Here is a 23,962-nt window from a genome sequence, read left to right on the forward strand (position 1 = left end):
ATAGACTGCACAACTCCTATCATTCCCTTTCCTATTACTACCTTTTTCAGATGCTTCAAAAGATTTTCTGTTCCCCAATGGGTACCTTCATGTTCCTGCTGAGCTATCTCCCGAAGGAGCAGGGGTGGGACTACAACCTGTTCCACTGGTGTAGCAACCTATTTACTTTCTTTAATTTCAGCTTTAATGGACCTAGTTAACTGGTGGTCTTTCTGATCATACTTTGGGGTAAACCCTGACAGATTGATTTCTTTTTGTGGTACTATCGGCAGCCCCTTTTGCTGTTCCACTGGCAAAAAGATTCCCTAATTTGGTAATTGTTTTTGCTTTTGATGAGCCTTGCAATGTATAATAGCCACCTCTGCAGGCTTCCAAATACGCTGCAGGAGTGCAAGGATATGTTCAGCATGTTTGTTCCCAATACCTTGAGTGGTCAGCAGCCCACTCTCCTTCCAGATGGCTACATGGGCACGCACAACACTAATGTTATGGGTTTTGTAAAGAGCATATTATTCTGTTCCATCTGGGTGGAGCAGAATTGCTTATCTTTGCCCAAATGGGTCAGTGTCACTTATCAGATGGTGGAGTGCTACTTATCTCTCTTCATTGTTTCACTACTTCCATGGGAATGTCTTCTGCTAATGGACCATTAAGAGCTCATCAATGACATTACACATTACACTGCACTATTGTAAGCTGCTCCACACAGGGAGGGGGAGCCAAACTATCTTAACCTAGATAAAAAGGAGCCACAGTCCCACTAGGTATCCAGTTTTTCCACCAGATCCCTGGAGGAAGACCAGACCCATCTCACCATTACTGGATCCTTTTTCTTCAACAGGACCATCTCTACTCCAACAGAACCACATCTGCCACTCCAGGAGGGCTTACTTTGGACTGCTTCCAACACCCTGACCAACAGGGTGTCAGGTTCTGTTTCTGACTCTGTCAGGGTTTTCTAGGATTTCTTGCTTGTTTATTTGTTTGCTTATTCTTCTGTACTACAACATCTGTATTTTTATATCCCTAGTAAAGAACTGCTATACCTATTCCCAAAATCTTTGCCTGACAGCCTTTTAATTGTAAATTTATGATAATTTGGAAAAGGGAGGGGGAGGGGCCTATATTTCAAGGGAGACTCCAACCCTCCCTGGCAGATACCTGTCTATCTAAACCAAGACAACTAAAAAATGCATATTTAAAATCAGTCCATACATTTACCTTTTTTCCTTCACTCAGTTCTAGAGCTCTTGTCAGTGCAATCAAGCTATCTGTGATGATACATCTAGTGGCAAATCCTTTGCCCGATTACCTTATCTGTAGTTGCCATGGCATAACCTTTCATTCGTTTACCATCTCTCATGAAGGTGCTTCCATCTGTATACAGTTCCTAATCTGGATTTTCTAGAGGCCCATCCTTCAGGTCTGGTCTGCTGGAATAGGCCTCTTCTATGGGCTGTAAACAGTCATGCTCAGGCACACTGTCAATCAACATGGAGGATAGAAACATGTGTTGATGACAGAGGTCGTTTTTAGGGTAACATCATCTTGCTCCAACAACCCAGCTTGGCACTTAAGCATCCTGCTAGGGGACAACCATTGCCCCCCCCTTTTATTCAAGTACAGTTAGCACTCCATGGGGTACGTACATGACAATGTGTTCCCCAAGGGTGAATTTCCGAACTTCTTTGATCAATATAACAGTAGCTGCCACAGCTTTCAAACACCCAGGCCACCCTTGGCTAACATTGTCTAGCTGTCTTGAAAAGCAGGCCACAGCTCTTCGCTGGTTTCCAAGGAACTGTGCTAGTACCCCCAAAGGAACATTCAGTTGCTCATAGGTGAATAATTCAAAAGCCTTAGTTAAGTCTGGCAGCCCTAATGCTGGAGCTGACATTAAAGAATGTTTCAACTGTTTAAATGCAGCTCTTGTACTATCTCTCCATATCACAATTCCCTTATCAGCTGCTTTTAGTGCTCCATACAGAGGCTTTACCAGTAGTCCATAATTTGGTATCCATAAGTGACACCAACCTACTATTCCCAGGAAGACCTGCAGTTCTCTCACGGTGTGGGGTTTGGGGAGACAACAGATGGCTTCTTTCCATTCTCTGCTGAGTTGTCTATGTCCACAGAAGATCCCAAGTCCCAAATAAATCACTGCTTCCTTGGCAATCTGTGCTTTCTCTTTTAAGACTCTATGCCCACTTAGTCCGAAAAAGTTTAACAAACTACAGTGACTTGGATGCAGTCATCTTGATCTTTGGCTGCAATTAGTATATTCCATGTATTGTAAAACAACCCCTCCTGGTTCTTGTCTTCTCGAGTCCTCCAATTCTTCTGCCAACTGGTTTCCAAATATAGTTGGGCTATTCTTGAAACCCTGGGGTTGGACTGTCCAGATGAGTTGGCTTCTTCTCCCTGTTTCAGGATTTTCCCACTCAAAAGCAAAAAGTTCTTGACTATTCTAATTTACAGGAATGCAGAAGAAGGCATCTTTGAGATCTAATTCAGTAAACCACCTGAAATTGTCTGTCAGTGTGATCAAAAGGGTATAGGGATTGGTGACTACTGGGTGAACATCCTCTGTTATTTTGTTAATTGCTCTTAAATCCTGCACCAATCGGTAGCTTTTACCATCAGCCTTTTTTACTGGCAGGCTGGGCATGTTGTATTTGGATTCACATTCTATCAATAACCCAAATTTAAGGAACTTCTCAATTATAGGGGCTAACCCTCTATGACTTTCTAACTTCAAAGGGTATTGTTTTTATCTTACCAGTGTGGCTACTGGTTTAAGTGCAAGGCTTACAGGTTCTGTCCATTTGGACCTTCCAGGAAAATCACTATCCCACACTATTGGAAGGACACCTTTTTGCACTTCTGTGGGGATTTCACTAAGGTCCTCCTGTATGAAAAGGGCAGCTGCTTTAACAAATTTAGTCTCAGGAATTATAATTTGTATTCCCTTCCCAAAACTTAATTTCTGCTTCTAACTTATCCCAAAGATCCCTACCCATCAAACCATCAAAAGCTGAGGAGACTTTGGCATATAGACAAATTGATGATGAATCTCACAGTGTTTTCCCAGTTTGAATTTCAAAGGCTTGAAGAAAGGCCTTTTGTTTCACTTACCCCGTGGCGCCAATCACTTTTACAGTGTCTTGACTTTGTTTCCCTTCTAAGGTATTTAACACAGAATATGTTGCCCCCGTATCCACCAAAACCTCAATTTTGTCTTTCCCCAGCTAAGCTATAACCAAAGGCTCTGCTGGGGAAGAGACCTTTGGTGCCCCTCATTCCCCATTCACAGCTAGTTCAGGAGCTGGGTCTGGAAATTTCTACTTCGCCAACACTGGACACTCCTTTTTCCAGTGTCCTTCCTTCTTGCAAAAAGCACAATGGCTCTTATCAAGAGGAGTACCATTTCTAGGTTCCTTAGATGTCTTTTCCTGATGTCGTTCCCTTACAATGCTGGCCTTTGCATCTATTACATTCATGGCAATTTTCCCTGTCCTTTGAATCTCCAGTTTTTGAACCCCTATTTCAATATGCCTTCCAAGCAATATCCAACAATTTACTTAGATCTTCCCTCTGCTTTACCTTTTGCAGTTTTATTCTTATATCATCTGTGGATTGTCGCTAGACGGACATGAAAAAACTACACTCACCCGTCAGGTTGTGAAATGAGGAAAGAAGGAAGCTTATTTTTGGGTTTAGGGTTTAAATAGGGCTTGGACTTTGACCACCGATTGGGGGACAAGGTTGACACCTTTCCGACCCCACTGGTCAAACCAGAAGTCCATTAATTTGTCTTTCTCCCTGGAAAGGAATGTATATTTACAAAATGTCAGTCTGTTTATGTTACAAGCATGAGAACTCCAGTACAGAAATGTAAAAACATCAGAAGGCTGAAAAATCAAGGCGACAGTAGATTGACCTATAAACAGATAGACCAGGTGTGTCATCCCTTCACCTGATTCAAGGTCCAGAGTCATGTATTTTCATGCAGCCTCTTTTAGCCTTTTCAAAAAGTCTGTTGGGGATTCATTTTCATTTTGCTTTATGTTGTATAATCTCGATCAATTTATTGCTTTAGGAATTTCATTTCTCATCACATAGACCACCCAATTTTGATATTGTTTCAACCGTTCCATTTGCTCTGTTACATTGAAGTCCCACTTGGGATCCTCTGAAGGGAAAAAATCAGTAACTGACCCTTGAAGAGTACCAGCCGCCACCTGTGCCTCTATTGCAGACTGAATTGCCCTCCTTACCATCTCTTTCTCAGTTCTATCAAACAAAGTATCCATTACGGATTCTAAATCATTCCAATCTGGATTCACAGAATCACTAGGTTGGAAGAGACCTTCAAGATCATCAAGTCCAACCCATGCCCTAACACCTCAACTAAACCATGGCACCGAGTGCCACATCCAGTCTTTTTTAAACACATCCAGAGATGATGAATCCACCACCACCACAGGCATACAATTCCAGTACTTTATCACTCTTTCCATAAAAAACTTTTTCCTAATATCCAACCTATATTTCCCTTGGCACATCTTAAGACTGTGTCCTCTCATTCTGTCAGTTGCTGCCTGGAGAAAGAGACCAACCCCCACCTGACTACAACCACCTTTCAGGAAGTTGTAGAGAGTGATAAGGTCACCTATGAGTCTCCTTTTCTCCAGGCTAAACAACTCCAGCTCCTTCAGTCGTTCTTCATAGGGCTTGTGTTCCAAGCCCCTCACCAGCCTTGTTTCCTTCCTCTGGACGTGCTCAAGCATCTCAACATCCTTTCTAAACTGAGGGGCTCGGAAGTGGATTTGGTGATTAATTGGCTCTTTCTACAAATTTAGCTACATTTTCTGTAGTGTCTATACTCCTTGACTGAGGGTTTCCACTGCTTCAGCTCAACAAGAGAAAAGGGAACCCTTATTAAGATAGGACCCTGGCTACCCTGTCTTGTCTAAATGCACCTTGTATAACAACTTCTTCCTTTTAGATGTGGTGCACCCAGCCACAAGGCTAGAGGCTGCTATAGCCTCTTTTGCCTTTTTTGCCTTTCTCTTCCCAGCTGAAACAGGTCTTTTTTCCTCAGTTTCCTCCTCTTTGGAGGAGATATTGGAGTATATGCTGGCAGGTTCACTTTTAATAGCTTTTGGTTCTGTAGTTTCCCTTCTCAAGGGAGGAGGAGAGTAGGGAGGGTGAGCCTGTGTCGCAGTATCAGATGCACAAAGGACAAGGCAGGCAGCAGAAAGTCAGGCAGGAAAGCTCTATTTTAATATTTCTGACTCCATTTATGTACACTTTTTACAGAAGGAAAAAGATTGGCTACACAGGTTGCCACTTCTTTGACCTCGTAGGTGAAGATCACCATCAATCATATTTCTCCTCCCAGAGGAGAAATATGTAAACAAAGTAGATAATTCTAAATATATACATAGTTTACATGAAACTGCGTGAGAATCTCCGCTACGAAAATGCAAGCACTGAGAAGACAAGAAAACTTAGGACGACAAGCCTGCCTTTCTTTTTTCTCAGAGGCCTGTAATATTTCCTGTGAGAAATGGAGCCCACTCCTCAGTTGAATTTTTAAAAATTTAATAAAAGACAATAGGGGACAAAATCAGTAAAGCAAAAGTAACAGCGCTAGGTGCATAGCTGAAGCCAAAGGCACACCGGCTAACCATAGCAACTCTTCTTATATATCCTTTCTATTGCATCGGTCAAATACATATCCATAAATGATTATACATATTCAAACATTTCTTTGAATTTGTTTACATGTTCCAGGAACATTTTAACATGGCCCTTTCTCTGATCGGCCTTTTTAGAGCATGTTGCAGTAACCTTGGATGTGGTTTTGAGGGTCGTGCATCATCCCCCACAATGGCCCCCTGTTCCATGGTTTCAGCAGGTGACAGTTGTTGATAGTGTCAGTAGCAGGGGTCCTCATCACACCCATTCCTCAAATGTTATCTGACCATGCAGATGGTTTAGCTATTTCAGTTATTGTAAGTTAACCACAAGTACTCTAAATCAACATCAGCTACTTCACAAATATGTCTGAGTTATTTTAATTATTGTCAGTTAGCTACAAAAGTAAAAGCATTAGTTATTATTTCACAACTATAGCTACTTCTGCAAAAGTTAACATTATATTATAATGCACAGCACATAGTATCCACTTTAATATTTGCAAAAGCCCATGTCGCTGTGATGACGGACAAAGATGGGCCCAACACTTCAAAGTTCCAGCGGCAAAAGCCAAATCTTTATTCTACACACCTCATATTTATAGGGCTACCAGAAGGTAGCATGTTTAATTCTAATTGGTTAGTAACTTTCTTGCCACTCAGTTCATTGGTTAGTACATGCTCGTGTGCGTACATGCTAAGGCTCTCTTCTTCCTATGCTTACATTTTTTCTTCACAGATTCTCATGGGATAGACTTCTTATCTTCACAGGTGTCAGATAGTTTTCATGAGCAATGGCTGATGTGCTTGCAGGTTCTCATGGGACAGGCTAGCTGTTAGCTATACTTAGCCAGAGTAAGAAGGCCTGCAGCATGGTTTTACAAGGCCTTTCTCTTGTAAGGTTTTACCTATATGTAACAAGCCAAAACCATAAAATGTGTTTATCACATTTCCCCACCCACAGAATCGGAGCTACCCCAATGGGTAGGAGTTCCACCCAGTGCTACCCCAGAAGCACCGGGATATACATAGGAAGCAGGCCAAACCATTGGCCGAAAACTGGGTCCCATTCCCCCACCCTGGGCTGCGTAGGTGGGGGAGAGGGGAGGGGCAGATGGGAAAGCCAGGCTCCTGCCCACCGCCTCATTCCCCCTTTGCTGCAGCATGGAGTACTACCCTCAATCTCAGCAGCATAGACAGGAGGGAAGAGGGAAGCAGATGGGATGGCCCGTCCCACTACAGGAGCCAGGCTCCTGCCACCCCCGCCCTGGACCATGGGCAGCACGGGGGCCCCACCCCCATCCTTAGTGTCAGGGGCCACTTCTGCACTTCCCACCGTGGCAGCCACAGCCACACCCCTCATGAGAGGTGTGTTATTTCCTGGGGTGGGCTGGTCCCTGCTCTCAGCCCCTCCCTTCAGCAGTAGCAAAGGCAGTGGGGCCACCATCAGCAGCGCAGGTGGGGTAGGGAGGTCACCACCAATGGAGGTGGCAGCCAAGATTGAAGCAAAGACAGCAGAGATGGGGCCAGAGCCACCCCTAGCAGCACGGGCAGTGTGGGGCTCCACCCCCAACCTCGCCTCCACCCACAAATGGCGGTGCCTGCACAAGCCACCCCAGTAGCACTCACGGGACCCACATCCCCAACTCCTGCGTGGGCAACATAGAGGGGTCCCAGGGACAGGAGGTGAGTTGGACCATGACCATATTTGCACAGCTGGGCAGCTCCACCTGGCAAGGGCTGTGAAAGAACCAGTGGCAACTGCAAAGGAGCAGGTTGCAGTGGCAGCAGTGGCCATGGCTGCAAAGAACTGGGTTGCGGCTGCAATAGTGGCTGCGGTGTATCGTTACGATTCAGGATGGCTCATGTAACAACACGTAAAACTCCAATTTCTTCAGAGGGCTTATAGAAAAGTTTATTAAAAGACAGATTCTTTTTATACAGTGTTTCGGTACAATGAATATGATTGGTCATTTGGAGCACCACCTCTTTGTAAACATCTCTACCAAAAAACATGTTGGAAAAACACCAGGTGTCAGGAGGAGGATATCTGCAAGGTTGTTTTGGGTTCCTCCTTATGATTTCCCAGGCCAGACTGAGAGAGTTCTGTACTTGGCTTTCCCACAGGCCTCAAGGCACTGCCTGGAGCCTAAGAATCCATGTTCTGACCACTGTCAGTTCCCACAGCGGTGCACCGGGAGCCACTCTTGCGGGTCCTTGATCCCCCAGTCCCCTCAAACTCAGAGCTATCAATAAACCTAAGTCTAATATATCTGGGTCTCTGACACAGATTTTGCTCTCTGGGGGCTCTTTACACTGTTTCTCCTTCTCTTTCTCTTTCTTTCCTTTCAAAACCATAACAGGCTGCTGCTCCACCAGAGTTTCATTTGATTCATGTGAGAAATGACTGCTCACTTTAAAATTTTAAAGGTTTATTAAACTTTAACAAATACAACAAAGGACTGAATAAGGAAAAAGGGCAGCTCTGGGAGCGTGGCCGACTGCCAGAAGCTTGTCCACAAAATGGCTTCTCTGCTTTTTATATCCCTGGTGTTGCATCAGCCAACCCCGGCCCCTTGCAAAGTCTGGCAGTCAACTCTTCTTCGCCATCCATTGGTGGAGACTTTCTTGAAACTTGATTGCAGGTGAGGTGTTGTCATGCCACGCCTCCCCAGCAACAGGCTTTCCCCATTACCAACAGCCCCATGCAAGGGGCACATGTACATGCCGTCCCCCTCCACATGTCCCAGACAACCCTGACAACCAAGGCTGTCTGGTGGCAACAATACAGATGGGGAGAAAGGGGACTATGGGGAGAACAGAGGGTGTCCAAACAACAAACTAAAACAACATAACCATACATCAACAAAACTTCTCTTAACATACACACAGTATTCATCTCTTAATTGCGAGAGCCAATCATCACATTACCCATTTATAACAATTCCCCCTTTTCCTTTTTTTTAAGTCTGGGAGATTTATAAGGAGTAAAAATAATTCTGCATACAAAACTTCCTGCCATCTTTGTTCATAGCAAAGAACAGACAGAAGCTGAGCTACCATAATGGTTTCCAGGGTTCCATATCATGGCCAAGCCTTTCCTCCCTCCAAATTGTGTAAAGGCCAAAGCTGCATAGACAGCCTAATTAGTACTTGGCTTTCAAGAGATGTCTTAGAGCCAGTCAATGCCTCCCAATGTCATAATGCCAAACCTAAGGCAGAATTATCAGGAATTTCTTCATCTTTTAAAAGCCCACACCCCATATTCTATTTTAGGCAGGGGAAGGAAAAGAAAAATAACACTTCCAAGAGCATGTATCACACCCACTGCCTTGAGGTGTCAAGTCAAAATCCTAACTCTGGGCACCATTTGCTTAGATCATGAGCAGGCTACTGCAGTCTAGGAAGCACTGGACCTGAGCACCTTCGTCCCCCCCACCTTTCCACAAAACCAAGATGGGGGCTGCTACGTGGCTCACTGAGGCTCAGCTGAGCCACTGCAGGGAGGAATGTCTGCCTACATGCAACAAGTAGACCAAAACTGTGCCATGTGGATTACGAAAAACCAAGCCAAAGCAGGTTAAACTCTGACTGGAGAGGGTGAAGGAAAAAAAGAGAGGAAAAAACCCACTTCCCTGAATCGGAAGTAGAACTGGCATACCCAAGGTTGCGATGCTGGTAGCTAGTGCTGGGCGTCACCACTAGAGTTGGGTATTTCTTGCTGCACTATAAAACCCTCGTCTCAGAACCAAGCATGGTTCAGTGCCCCAACTCCCTCCCTCCTTTTCCACAAGCCGAGCTGAGCTGGGGTTAACCCGCGGTTCCCTGGGCAAAAACACAAAGGGGAGAAAAGCCTCTAGGAGCCTCAAGTGGGACACCTCCCTCCCCTGTGCTGGGGCAAACCTTCAAAGACTGAACAAATAAATGACCTCCTAAGACCACAAACAAAAGGATCCCACAAAAAGGTCGTGTTCCAGTCCCCAAAACCTGTCTATTTCTGGAAAAAAAAAATTGCTAGCGCAATTACAAAAAAACAATTGCTTTTATATTACCTTCTGCTTCTGTGTGGGATCTTGGGACTCATAGAGCCTCCCAGACTGCCGCAGGAAACTCCTAAAATGTTCCGGCAGAAGACCTTCCAGCAGAATGCAACTCAATTCAGAGAAGTTCCACAGGGTCCCAGAGGTCTCATCTGGTGGTGCCAAAACTGTTGCCTGGAATAAAACACAGATCTTTTCCAAACAGTGTTAAAATGATAATGTAAAAGCAAATCTTTAATCAAAAGCCTTCAAGGTGCATAATATGGTGATATGCACATGTGATACAGTATTTCTACAATTTTTATAAGGTTAGTTGATTAGTATACTGCCAAGATTTCAGTGCATCTTCACTGAAGACTAGAAGCTGGGTAGTTGTAAAACCAAGTCCTTTATTTCATCCTTAAATCAGTCCCATGAAGTCAAAGTTATTAGAGTCTGTAGCAGTACACAGAAGCCTTCTAACATAAGTCTCTAAGTCCCAAGCTGAAGCAGCGGCCACAGCTGCAGTAAAGGCATCAGTAGTCTGTGTCCTGTGAGCATCTTATTAGTAGCAGTCCATGCAGTAGCAACAGCAATGGCATCGGTGTTTTCGTGAGTCCCGTGTGTGTTCTCCAAGCATATGCATTCTCACGTTCTTAGTGCATTTTATTCTATTTTTAGGCAATCAGGCTTAAACATGAACTCTCTACAAAAGTGTCAGACCTATCCTAAGCTAAAATTGATGTGCATTAATTTTCATAAATTCTTACACAAATTCTCTGCATATAGCTCTATTTGTTCTATCTAAGAATGCATAGCAAGGTTACATTATTTTCATTATATCTAGAATTTACCTATCCTTGCAAAAGGCAAAGCTACTTGAACTTTAAACTAGGCTTTAGGGCTTCTCTTATTAGCTAATACAGGCACTTAAAATCCTCTATTTATTTAAAATTAAACTTGTATTTCTACCTCATGTCTGTGTGGATTTATGTATTTTAGATTTTCTGAAGGCTCTAATTCAGTTCTCACATCTCTGGGCACTCCTGGGCCTGTGTGGATGTGGCCCAGGGAATTCACACTCCAACAGTATACCTATCAAATACTGTCCAATTAGAAGAGAAGTTGGTTAGGTAATTTTGCCCTGAGTACTGCCCCATTGGAATTTGTCCAGGGACTTCTTTGCCCCATTTCTTGTAGTGTCTTCTCAGATTCTGGTTGGAAAACAAAATGTCCTTGTTGTAGGTTCTCTTCTTGAAAATAAGACTAAACAGTATTTCAGGATTGTGTTAGAAGGTTAGCTTATTGTTCTAAAATGTAGGGGAAAAGGGTAAGAAAAATGCTAGAAGCTACAACCATGTATTAGCAGTCTACAAAGTTAAAAAAATATGAAAAATATGATAAAAGCTAAAAATCTTTAGGCATCAGTTGCTTTCCAGTTCTTCCTACAGAATAAGCACTGTGGGGTTCCATAGGTGTTATGAATGGAGACAGGAGAGTTTAGACAAGTCCTGCCTTTGACTCAGATTTATGGCAGTAGCTCTGTTTGTGGCGGCCTGCTCCCCAAATGTCTCTCGTTTGCAAGTTCTTAATAATGGCTGATTACCTATATTACAAAATGGATTATTTATTGAATAAATACAAGATTAACAAACATAAGACTAACCAGACTACTTACTACACAGGATAAAAGAAATACTACTAGTAGGTTCATAAGACAGTGCACGATAATAAAGGTACCTATGTTACAGCTAGCAGAGAAATAGCATAGATTAGAAGCCAATGTAACTTACCAATGAATTATAGTGGTGTAAAGAAGTCTTCTTTCACTCAACTTCCAGAAGGGTAACTTGAGGCTGACATCTCGACTTTGAGGGGAACTCCCCACACACTCAGAGTGTGTGTAAGAGAATTCTGATTTTGTGAAAATCATAGTGGTCTTTTATAGTTTCTAAAAGTGCTGTGTCTGTCAGTCACGAATCTTTGCTTATCCTTTCCCCTGCATTCAGGGCAGGATGTTTATTGCTGGCTAAAGATGTTTTTCAGCCAAGATAATTCACCACAAAGCAAGCTATTCTGTCTTGACTGAGCCATGGGGGGAAAACAGATAAGCTTTTGCTGTATCAGGGATGAAAGGTCCTGTCACAGTATGCCAGTGGGTTTTGAAAAATAGGCATGGTATTAGCCCACCAGGTGCAAACGAGTTTTCATCTGGCAACATTCCCCCCCTTTGAGGCTTGTGAAGCTAATCTTCCCTTTAAGCCTTCATAAGCCTTACTGTTATTTTACTAACATCATATAACTTTGTCGAGTTGTGTAGCAGATATAGACAGTAATTGAATCACCCAGACTGGGCCTCATCCTGAGGCCTGTAGGAGTTAGTGGCGCAGGTAAAAATTCAGTGCCAAGTGTGGCACAGTTGGAATTATAACTTAAGGTGTTAGCAAGGGTCAGAGGGATTTATAATAGTTAGCAAGTACAGTAATTGGAATGGACACAGTAGCTACCTTAAGAGTTTATTAAACAATGAGTGTTTGCATTCTTTCCTGTGCTATATGCCAATGAGAATACACCTGTAAATGTAAACTATGTAGACTATAAAACCTGCCATTTTAGAGATATTAAACGGAGAACGTAGCATTGATCACATTGATTGTTTATTTTAGGGTCACCTCGCTATTGAGTTGCATTAGCAATCATGTTTTTTATGCAGCTTAAAGCAAGTATCTTAAAAACAATTATTACTGTGATCACAGTTATACTTTGCAAGAATGAGGTCAACCAACCAGTCAGAGAAAATCCTAGTCTTTAAATATTTTATTCAACCATTTACTTTCTAATCCTGCCCTTAATTCTCTGCAAGATACAGAAACCAATTTTATCCTATCTGATCATCCAATTTAGCAGTCACATATAGAATGTACACATAAGAAGTATTGTTTAAATTTGCATAAGCACATATTCCATGTCCATGTAACAGCAATAGGTCTAAAGCCAATCTTGCAATTGTTCTTTTATTTCAGTAAACCGCTGTTATAGATTGAGTGAGAGCCTTTAGATCAGCCCTGCCTTCGGTTCATATTTTTGACAGCAGCTTTACTCAGGTGACCTGCACCTAAATCACTCTGGCTTACAAGTTCTCAAGAATGGCTGATCAGGTGTATTAAAAATGAGTTATTTATTGAATAGACAGAAGATTAACAGACAAAAGGCCTTAAACAGAATTACTTACTATACAGGTTAAAAGCAAAGAACTACTAGTAGATTAAATAAAACAGTGCACAACATAAGGGTACCTATATTATAGCTAGCAAAGAAATAGTAAAGATTAGGAGTCAGTGTAATTTACCACCAATTGATGATGGGGTACACATAGTTCTTTCACTCAACCTCCAGAAAAGTAGGTGTCCCAACTTTGGGAAAAAGCCCCACACTTTTCCAGGGAATGTGCAGAAGACATCTGCTTTGTGAAAGTTTTGAGTAGCTTTTATAGTTTATAAAGTGAACTGTCTGTCAGTCAGAAATTCAAGCTTTTCTTCCTTCAATCTCGCTCTCAAGGCAAGATGTTTATTATCAACTGGGAATGCCACCTCCATGGCACCAGAAATAACTCACTAGCAGACAGATGTCCATCTTGAGTTCTCACCAATTAGCAAATTCATATGAGAGGGAAGATGCCCTGAGCTATCCCACCAGCTGATAGGCAGAAGAGATAAGCCTTTCTGAGGTAGGGGAAGGTCCTGCTACAACCCCAACTGAGTTGCATTCACTAAAGTTTCCATTTGTAGAGTCAAAATTTGTATGGCTAGTCTGTTCCTAAAGGTAGATATTTGAGGAGTAAAGATGGATTCTGAAATCCATGCCACTTTAGTTCCCATACTGGGATGTTTCCAAATTCCATCACATTTAACTTTACTCCATAGTCAGGTTCCCAAGGGTGACTCCTCCTACAAGGGACAAAATGTTAATATTCCCAGTGTCCACCACACTCTTGATTGTCCCAAGGGCAAACATGTGGTCTAAATTCCATTGCTTCCTACACATACTGTGGGTCTTAATGATTTTACCGTGTCCTGCTGACAGTCTATATCTCTCCAAGTCTCGTTTGTTAGGTGAGACCAGGTGTCATTAAGAAAGGCAGAATAATTTCTACAAACACATCTCAACCTTAGAGCCTGGGCCACAGTCAGGAGCTGCTGTACGCCAGGATTCCTACAAGTACAAGTGTATATTTGAGTGCAATTACACTTTTCCTTTGTCCTTGGATCCTTTTGCTTGATCTTATTAAATCAGTATATTTTATACCTACCTGTAAGGGGTCCTCTTGGAGGCCTGGACTCCCTTCCCAGTCTAGACACCACTGAACTGACTGGATATATTCCCACTGTTCTGTCTGAGGTCTATTTCATACTTCTGGTATTTGACATCCCCAAAGGTGTATTAGTGCAGTGTGTCAGCCAATAAATAGTTCCTGAAATTATTTTCAGATCTGGATTTGAGATATTGCAATTCTCAAGAATATTGTTCTTATGGGTCCATTTTAAGGAATATTCTCCTTCTATCCCTGTCCAATTGGCATGGGTACTATTTCCTTCCCACATGTGTTCCCATATTTTTGTCAGATTGCTGACTAAGACACCCCACAGAAGTGGATTTTCTGCAGAGGTCAGTATTGGTAATCAAGCTGTTACAAAACTAATCAAAAAACAAGTAATACAAATTCCCCCCATGAGAAATAAAATAGAAAACTTCCCAGTGTTAGTTAATTTTGTTTCCTTCATATTTTCATGCACAAAGGATTATCCACCAGTTCAGAATGATATGCGATTGCTTTACCTATGTGTGATGAACCCAGTGCTTGATTCCTTCTACCTTGAGTGCAGTGTAGGTGTTATGGACGAGAGTTTGTAATAGCTTAAAAAGTCACAGGCAAGGGTATGAGCAAAAGTCAGATTTAATATTAAGCAACAAAGCATGATAAGTTCATTGGCAAGATTCACTCTTACTTGCAGGACAGCTAAGGCACAACAAGGGAAAACAAGCAACAACAAAACCAAACAAAATACAGGCAATCAAACCAGAAATGAACTGAGAACTATCTAGGGGGCTATGGGTGGATGGGGGGGATGGGGGGGGGGGGTAGGTGTCAAAAGACGGTGTGGGCAAGGATAAAAAGGAACATGGCCTAAAAGCTTAACAACATTTAAACTTAGCAGTACTTTAACTTAACTTATACCTTAAGCCTAACAATTTAATATAGGAAAAACACAACTTATACCTAACTTAACTTATAACTTAATTTATAGCTTAACCGTAACAATCTTACAGAGGAATAATGCTTAACAGCAGTTAACCTAATTTATAACTTCGAAGTTATACTTTGCAACTCAGCATAAGAACACTTCACAACACTTAGCTTATAAGTTATGTTTAACAACTTAGCAAAAGAACAACACTTAGCAGCATTTAAGTTAAGTTTATAACTATAACTTAACCTTACTGACAGGCCTAACTTGCTTGGATATCTGAGGTACTTCAACATCTAAGAAAGCAGTATTTCTCTCAGATTTGCTATAGCATATGCGCAGGGGCATGCACCCAGGCAGAAACAGTCAGTGCAAGGAAGGTACCTGTGAAAAATTCCTCTCAGAGGTCAGTACAATACTCACTTTTGATCCTTTTGCATCTCCCAATAAGTGAAGGATCTGGCCTCGAAAAGTGAGGATATTGGCCCAGGATACATCGTGTTTCAGTGATCCTACAAGTATAGCAAATCTGAGGGTTTGCTGGCTCTGAGAGGCATCCCACTCAGAGGGAGATTGCTGGTTGGAGCCTGCTGCATTCCACAAGAGCTCAAAGGGTCTCCTTTTGGACCGCTGTTTCTAGGGTTGCAAGACAGTGGGCTTTAGTCATAACAATGTTTTATCCTAGCCATAGTTTGAGTTGGCACTTTCTTTGAAAGTGTGACAACAGGAATGTGTCTTGGTTTAAAGACAAATTTAGGAGAAAAACACTATGGAAATGAGTGTTTCCTCTAAAGAAAAGGATTCCAACAATCCCTTTCCACCAATAAAAACAAAAAGAATATTAGTGGATGAAAGTGAAAAAAAAAACCTGTTTATTGACAGTGCCCACATGGCACAGGAAAAAAAGATTAATAAATGCTAGATATTGAATTGTCAGAACTTACACTCCCCCACACACCCCCCCACACCAGAACAAAAAAAACCAAAATTCCAGGGAAAGAAAAAACCCACAATGGCTGGCCACATGGTGGGGAGAAAAAAAAATGATGCTGGCTCCAGTCTCAGGGAAGGAAAAAAACCTCCAAAGAGTTCACACAGCAGCTCGGGCAAAACAGATGAGAACCTGGTGAATCTCTGGTGTGGGTCCCCTCTTCACAGCAGATGAAGCTGGTGGATTTGGTGTCCTTTCTCTTGTTGGTTCAGCTGTTCTGAGGTCTGAGGCCTGGCCGGAGCGGCCCCTCACTGTACCACCAGGCCTTGGCTGATTCATCTCCTGTTGACTGTTCTCTCTGATCTCGGACTAAACCAAAATGAACAGTTCAAGGAAAAAAAAACGCCAAAGGATTGCCATTACAGTCTCCAAGGCCAGGGAAAGGGGAAAAACCTTCTTGCCTAAGCTAACAGAAACCAAGCTAACTAAGAAAAGAAAAAAAAAAAAAAAAAAAAGGAGGAAGGAGTCTACATGGCACCACAGACACCTGAGAGTAAGGCTTTGAAAAAAGCCCACTTAAGAGCCCCAAGGCTTCTTCCCCCTACCCTGGACCCACCTTAAAGCTATAGAAACCATTTCTGGGCATAGAGCAGACCACCCCAAGACATTCCATCCCTTATTCCATATCATCTCCTTAATGCCCAAATTAATACACTTCAACTCTAAGCACACACATGTATAAGTATCTCCATATAACTAAATACAAATAGTGGTAGTGACATTCAACAAGCAGTGGTACATAGGCATTCCAGCATTACAAGCTCTTCTCACCCAAAATCAAATCCCCCTGAGGTACACAACATGTTTCCCTGTACCTCTGCATTACCCACCAAGTGCAACCAGGTCCCCGAGCAAAGAAAACCCCATGGATGGGATTGTCTTTACTCAAGGCTGAATTAATCCAAACATTCTTCCCTAACAAACCTCTGACATGTACCACGGGAACCTTGTCTCCATCTGCTGTATGCAGGGGTTTGGACTGGGCAGGGCCTGCTCAGTTAGTGGAACCTTGGGTGTTAACCAACCAGGTGGCCTTTGCTAAATGCATCTCCCAGTTTTTGAAAGTCTCCCTGCCCAGTGCCTTCAAGGTGGTTTTTAGCAGTCCGTTGCACCACTCAACTTTCCCAGCAGCTAGTGCATGATAAAGAATATGGTACACCCACTCAATGCCATGTTCCCTAGCTCAGGTGTTGATAAGGCTGTTCTTGAAATGACTCCCGTTGTTTGACTCAGTTCTCTCATGGGTACCATGCCTCCAAAGGACTTGCTTTTCAAGGCCCAAGATGATGTTCTGGGCAGTAGCGTGAAGCACAGGGTAGGTCTCCAACCATCCAGTGGTGGCTTCTACCATTGCGAGCATGTAACACTTGCATTGGCAGGTTTGAGGCAGTGTGATGTAATCAGTCTGCCAGGCCTCCCCATACTTATAATCGGACCACTGCCCACTATACCATAGGGGCTTCACTCGCTTGTCCTGCTTGATTGCAGAACAGATCTCACAATCATGGATAACCTGGGAGATACTGTCCATGGTCAAATCCACCCCTCAGTCTCATGCCTACTTATAGGTGGCATCTCTACCCTGAAGGCCTGAGGCATCATGAGCCCATCGAGCTAGGAACAACTCTCCCTTGTGCTGCCAATCCAAATCTATCGGACACCTCTATTTTTTCAGCCTGATCTACCTGTTCATTGTTTCAGTGCTCCTCATTAGCCTGATTCTTGGGACATGGGCATCCATATGCCCGACCTTCACAGTCTGAAAAACAAAGTTTACTTTCTTGGTAAAATTTAAGAAGTTTAATGAAAAGACAATTAGGAGACAGAATAAAGCAAATTAGCTAAACAATTACAGCTGGGTGACTTGGCATTTAGCCAAGAGCACACTATCATCTCAGAACACTTCTTTAAAAGCACCAGCATGTTACATATTCAAAGACCCCAATGCATTATTCAAACATTCCTTTGAGTTTAGATGTTCTCTTGGTTTCAACCCTCCCCAACGTGCCCCCATTTCATCAATTCAGCATTTTATTACTCCTTGCAGATAAATCTGTGGCTCCACTTGGTCGTCCCACTCCCTGGTAACAGAGGATCAATAAATTATTCCTTTGGAGCTCTGGGGTCTGTCACTATTATCTTCATCCAGATAATTCAAGAATGTGGGGAATTTCCTGATTATCTTTCCCATTCTTCTGAGTTAGCTACAAAAAGTATCTTACATTACATAGTTTTTATTTTAATATTATGCTATATATATATTCATCACACTACCATTTCTAAGCCCTGTTAATAGCAGAAAATAAAAGAAACTATATTAATACAGTAAAGCCTTCTAACATTATACATATGCTATTCATTTTAATATTTGCAAAAAGCCAACTTTATAATATGCATCTATAATAACAGGTAGCCTATCTACGCAGGCAGTGATGTCTTTCCACTCTTCAGCAGCCCAGATTGGTTTTCCTCTACTATGCCAATTGGCCTTTTTCCACTTTTCCAGCCACCCCCATAGAACATTGGCTGCCACCCATGAATCAGTATAGAGGTAGAGCTTTGGCGACTTCTCTCTTTCAGCAATTCCAGGGCCAACTGGACTGCTTTGAGTTCAGCAAGTTGGCTCAATCAACCTTCTCCTTCAGTAGCTTCTGCGACCTGATGTGTGGGGCTCCATACAGGTGCTTTCCACTTTGGTTTCATCCCTACAATGCGACAGGAACCAGCGGTGGAAAGAGCGTAGTGTGTTTCTTCTTGTGGCGGTTGGTTGTATGGTGGAGCTTCTTCAGCACGTGTCACCTGTTCCTGCTCCTCTTCGTCAGTCAGACCAAAGTTTTCACTTTCAGGCCAATTTGTAATCATTTCCAAAATCCCAGGGCAATTCAGGTTTCTAATATGAGCACACTGTGTGATGAGGGCAATCCATTTACTCCATGTGGCCTCAGTGATGTCAGAGCCTAAGAGCCCCAAGGCTCCCCGGTCCCCATGATCCACCTTAAAGCTACAGCAACCATTTCGGAGCATAGAGCAGATGGTCAGGGAATAGGAAACCACTCCAAGACAGAATGTTGTGCCATTCAGGCAAGAGGATTATTTTCCAAGGCTGGTCATAAGGAAAATGGGAGCTTGTTAGCAATTCCTGGTAGCAGACAGTATTTCTGATAAGCTCAGAAAGAGCTGAGCCCAGGTGCTGTTTTCAAGGCCAAAGCCTAACAAGCATTTCTGAGATGACACTGCAGCCTGGAAAGGAGGATGAGGGGGGAGAATGCACCACCACAGTAGGTTACCAAGAGGACTTGATATGATCCCTTCCACTTCTCCTGGACTGGTAAAAATTCCAGATTCTGATGCACACCATATCTCCTGGTTGGAAAGGATGTACATGCGAGTCTAGTCCCAATGATCTGTTGATAACAATGTGCCTTTTAAGACTTAAAAGAGCTAGTCACAGTGGTATTAAATAATAATTTCAGCAAAATGTTTGATGTCACCCTAACTTTGATGTCACCTGCTTTTCAGTGTTTGCATTTTGTTCTCATGCAGCTTCAAGAAAACTATGTATATTTTTAGAATTTATCTATTTTGTTTACATATTTCTCCTCTGGGAGGAGAAATGTGATTGATGGTGATCTTCACCAATGAGGTCAAAGAGGTGGCAACCTATGTAGCCAATCTTTTGCCTTCTGATAAAACTTTATATAAGATGGAGTCAAAAAGATTAAAACAGGACTTTCCTGCTGACCTTCCTGCTGCCTGCCTCATTCTTTCATGTCCCAAAGTGCGACATCTGGTGGCCCTCCATGGGACTGCATGCTGCTGTGTGTCTGATGTAGCAAGTGGTCAGGGATGATGACCTCTGACTTTTGCTCGGATGATGCCCTCGTTTTGGACCTTTGGTTTGAGGTCCTAGAGAGGGAGGCAGCCTTCGTTCATGGAAAGAACTTCCAAGAATTGTTCTATTATGCTAGAACCCATGTTTTTCTCTGCAGCGTTCAGGCTACTTTTTCCACAGCAGAGTGGAGGTTTTTGGGTGAGCATTTGCTCCAGTTTTTTAGTACCTATTCCGGCGTGGAGCTTTTGAGGTTGCTGATGACCTGGAAAAGGCTGGAAATGCTGCTGCACAGCTTCCCAGTTCTGGGGCTTCAGAGGATGGCTCCAACCTGATCCTGTCTCCTGGGCTAGGTGGCAAGGGAGATGGTGGAGCCGTTTCTCCAGTTCCTGCTCCACGGAAGCGCCGCTGGAGTGGAGGAGATTTAGCCCCCTTCTGCGCACCCGCGCTGCCGGCGGGAACACCAATTCTCACCCCATGCAGGCGCAGAAGTCCGGAAAGTCTGCCCTCCCTCGGCACAGCCACTGAGGTGGGCGGGAGGTCGGCCTGTGCCTGCACCCCGCAGACGTTGGAGTGCGGGAGATCTCGGGGCTTGCGGAAGCCCTCAGGGACCAGCACCGCCAGCGCCGCCGATCCCTGTGTCGCGGCTTCACTGGGAGATGCGGGGGTGGGGTGGCACTCGGGTGGCCTCCGGCCTGTACGAGCTGGCTCTTCCATGAGCTCGTGTCCCCCCGCGAGCCTCTCTCCTTCCCACGCTGCCCCCATGGCTTCATCTCTCCCCAACTCGCCTGCGTCCTTGAGAGCGGCGCTTGGCAGTGCCGCAGCACCACAAGACAAACCCCTCCCAGCGCTGCGCTCTCCCCTCGCGCTGAGCCGGGGCAGCACTGCGCGCGCCTCTCCCGCCGCCTCCAGTGCAGCTGCGGATGCCGGCTCCGCAGTGTTCAATTTAAAGGAGAGGACGGCACAGGCGACTACAGGCTGGTGTTCCCCCACGGCAAGGGGTCCCCGGACACCGGGTCGCCTTCGGCTGGCCATCAGATGCTGCCACCATGTCAGGTGACGGTCCAGCTGCAGGACTGCGCACGGTTTTGGAGGGACGTCTGAGCCAAGCCTGTTGTGGTGGGCGGCCGTGGTTCATCACGGCGCCCCCCGCAGGGCAGGGGTGAATTCCCTAGCTCTGCAGGTGCTGTGAGAGCCTGTGCAAGACTGGGCACCACAGGTGCTAAGGTGGCTGCCGTGGCTACCACCCTGTGGCCAACCCGGAAGGGGCAGCAGGGTGGGAAGCAGAAACAGGCAAATGCTCAGGCCGGAATAAAAAAAGGGAAGAAAGTGCAGAAGGGGACCACTCTTTTGTTTCTTTGTGGATGGTGTGGAAGGCCAAATCACATGGCCAATGCTTGTAAGGCAACAGTTCATGTGAATGGCCAGTTTCTATTGGGCTCGGGAAACAGCCAGCAGAGCGCGAAGGGAAAGCGCACTCCAACACGAGTGTCTTCCCAATTCCCAGAGCCAATGGAGATCTGCTGGGCAAGCTCACAGCCAGCACCTGTGGTTCAGCAGGCATAGATGCCTGTACTGCTGAACCTTTCCACACCCATCCTCCCCTGTCACTGTCCCTGATGGAACCAAATTGCTCAACTTGTGTTTTCTGAGTCTTCTGTTCACAGGACAAAGAGCCGGTGGCGAGAAGGTGGCTGGACTGTTGTTCTGACCAGAGACTGTTCTGAAATGATTTGTACCGTCTGTCTCTGGAGCGGACATTGGGTCTCTCCCTTGCCGTTTGGCATCTGGAATGGACCCTTCTCTCAAGACGACTTAGTCGCCCTTCATGACTTGGTTCAAGAGCTGTTGGTCCAGGATCATCTGGAACCTCCTGCCAGTCCCTGGGACGCTACTGTTTTCTGCATCGAAAAGAAGTCTGGGAAATGGAGGTTGTTACAGGACCTCTGGAAAGTTAATGCCGTGGTGGAAAGCATAGGAATGTTGCAGGCTGATATGCCGTCGCCCACCATGCTTCCCGCAGATTGGCTGATCCTCATTGTGAATCTGAAAGATTGTTTTCTTGTGATTCATTTGCATCCTACAGGTATTGTTGGCCAATGGTATGATGAATGGTCCGATCCCTTGCACGTTTTGGACTGGGTCTTCTTGCCCCATCAGCCGCAAAAGACGGTAAATACATAGTTTGAGATAATTGCTCGATTTCAGCTGCAAAAGACGGTGATTACTTTGTTTGAGCTCATTGCTTGATTGATAACTAAATTAAGGCAACAGTGCTTGCCATTGATGAGTGTGGATTTTGGAAAATTCATACTCTCGGTACTACGAGAGAAATTTGACTGGAGCTTTGCAAGCAGTGTTTCTCTGCTAAGTGCTCTGGAACATTTTTCATGGCAGATCGCTTGTCATCTGCCCATCCATGAGCTATTGCAAGTGGCAAAATTCTTTAAAAATTTCTTTGTGGCCCAAAAAATAGCCAGAATTCAGTGCAAGGACCCATCGTCTTTACAAACGGTTTGGGAAGGACAAGACAGGCCATTGTTACTTGGACCGATGAATGCAAGTTTTGGAAGGTCATGAGGGTGGGTCAGCCCAATTGGTTGAATTGAGGGCTGCTGTCGTGGCATTTCCAAAGTTTTCCCAGGAACCTTTCAATTTAGTCATGGATTCTGTTTCTGTAGCCGATGTGACAGCGGTTGGGTCATTCAATTTGAAGGGAGTCAGCAATGTTGCTTTGTTTCATGTGCTGAAGACCTGTGCCACTGAGGCCCGGGTTCTTCAAAAACAAAAACAGGGAATGCAGAGTGAAACCCCGCAGTCAATTGGCAAAAACAGAAACAGGGAATGCGGGGTGAAACCCCACAGTCAATTGGCAAAAGCTTTGTATGTCATCAAGTACCATAAAGTGCCACAGAATTCTAATAACCCTGTCATGTTGAAAGCTGGAAACCGTGACCAAATGAAAAGCAGCAAATGGATGAGCCGTGGAATGAAAACTCTAATGTTGATGACACGAGTGATCACTCCGATGGACTTCCACGAGAAGAAATTGAACACTGTTCATTTTTCTTTTTTCCGTTTTCTTTTTTTAATGGTAAAATGGTAAGATGTCACCCTAACTTTGCCTGCTTTTCAGTGTTTGCATTTTGCTCTCATGCAGCTTCAAGAAAACTATGTATATTTTTAGAATTTATCTATTTTGTTTACATATTTCTCCTCTGGGAGGAGAAATGTGATTGATGGTGATCAAAGAGGTGGCAACCTATGTAGCCAATCTTTTGCCTTCTGATAAAACTGTATATAAGATGGAGTCAAAAAAATTAAAACAGGACTTTCCTGCTGACCTTCCTGCTGCCTGCCTCATTCTTTCATGTCCCAAGTGCGACAGTTTGAGACTTCCCTTGACTTGTTGGTGCAACATGGGAAAACTTCTGGCCATCCAGAAAAAGTATCTACCAATACGAAAATGTACCAGTCCCAATTCTGCCTGGGCAGTTCTGCAAAATCAATTTGCCTATAATCACCTGGTGAAGTCTCCTGTTTAACTGGCCCTGGAGGCAGCTTTCTTCCTTTCTTGGGATTATTTTGCAAACAAATCCCATATTTTTCAATAACGGATCTATTAATTTCTGTCATTTTTGTGCTTACTATATTCCTTGGTAAACTAGTTACTGTATTCTTTATTTCCTAATGTGTTAACTGATGTTTCAGTTCTGTTATCTTATACATTAATGGTGGAGGTACACTTACCTGCCCCCATGAGATTACCAATCATCTGCTGGGATTTTCTGTAGCTTCTAATGATGGGGCTAACTGCCTGTCCTGATTACTAAAATGTGGTTTTTGTTCCAGGACATTCAACTTTTGCTAGGTATTAGTGCAAGGATACCTTGTTCAGTAACCTCTTGAGCTGTTTTGTTAGCTAATCAATTCCCTGTATTAAATGGGGAGTCTCCAAACTAATGCGCTTTACAAGTGCATCAGGGCCACTTCTTTTGGCTTTTGCACACCCTGTAGTAGTTGACTAATTTCTTCTTTGTACTCAGTAGGAGACCTGTGCTGATAACAATCCCCTTTTCTTCCATATGGCTCCGTGTGTGTATTATTGCAAAAACATATTTTAAATCGGTCCATATATTTACCCTTTTTCCTTCTGTGATTTCTAGCACTCAGTG

The 23,962-nt window shown here is 43.8% G+C and overlaps 1 protein-coding gene across 2 annotated transcripts in view; it reads left to right on the forward strand.

The window, feature by feature from the left end:
* The window catches only part of LOC136302510 (Golgi phosphoprotein 3-like), a 135,063-nt gene that overhangs the window by 102,222 nt on the left and 8,879 nt on the right, over positions 1–23,962 (forward strand). The gene's annotated exons all lie outside the window — the stretch shown is intronic.

This window comes from Chamaea fasciata, unplaced genomic scaffold (genome assembly GCF_029207755.1).
Source record: "Chamaea fasciata isolate MVZ Bird 193981 ecotype frontalis unplaced genomic scaffold, bChaFas1.0.hap1 SCAF_29, whole genome shotgun sequence".
In the NCBI taxonomy this organism is placed as follows: Eukaryota; Metazoa; Chordata; class Aves; order Passeriformes; family Sylviidae; genus Chamaea; species Chamaea fasciata.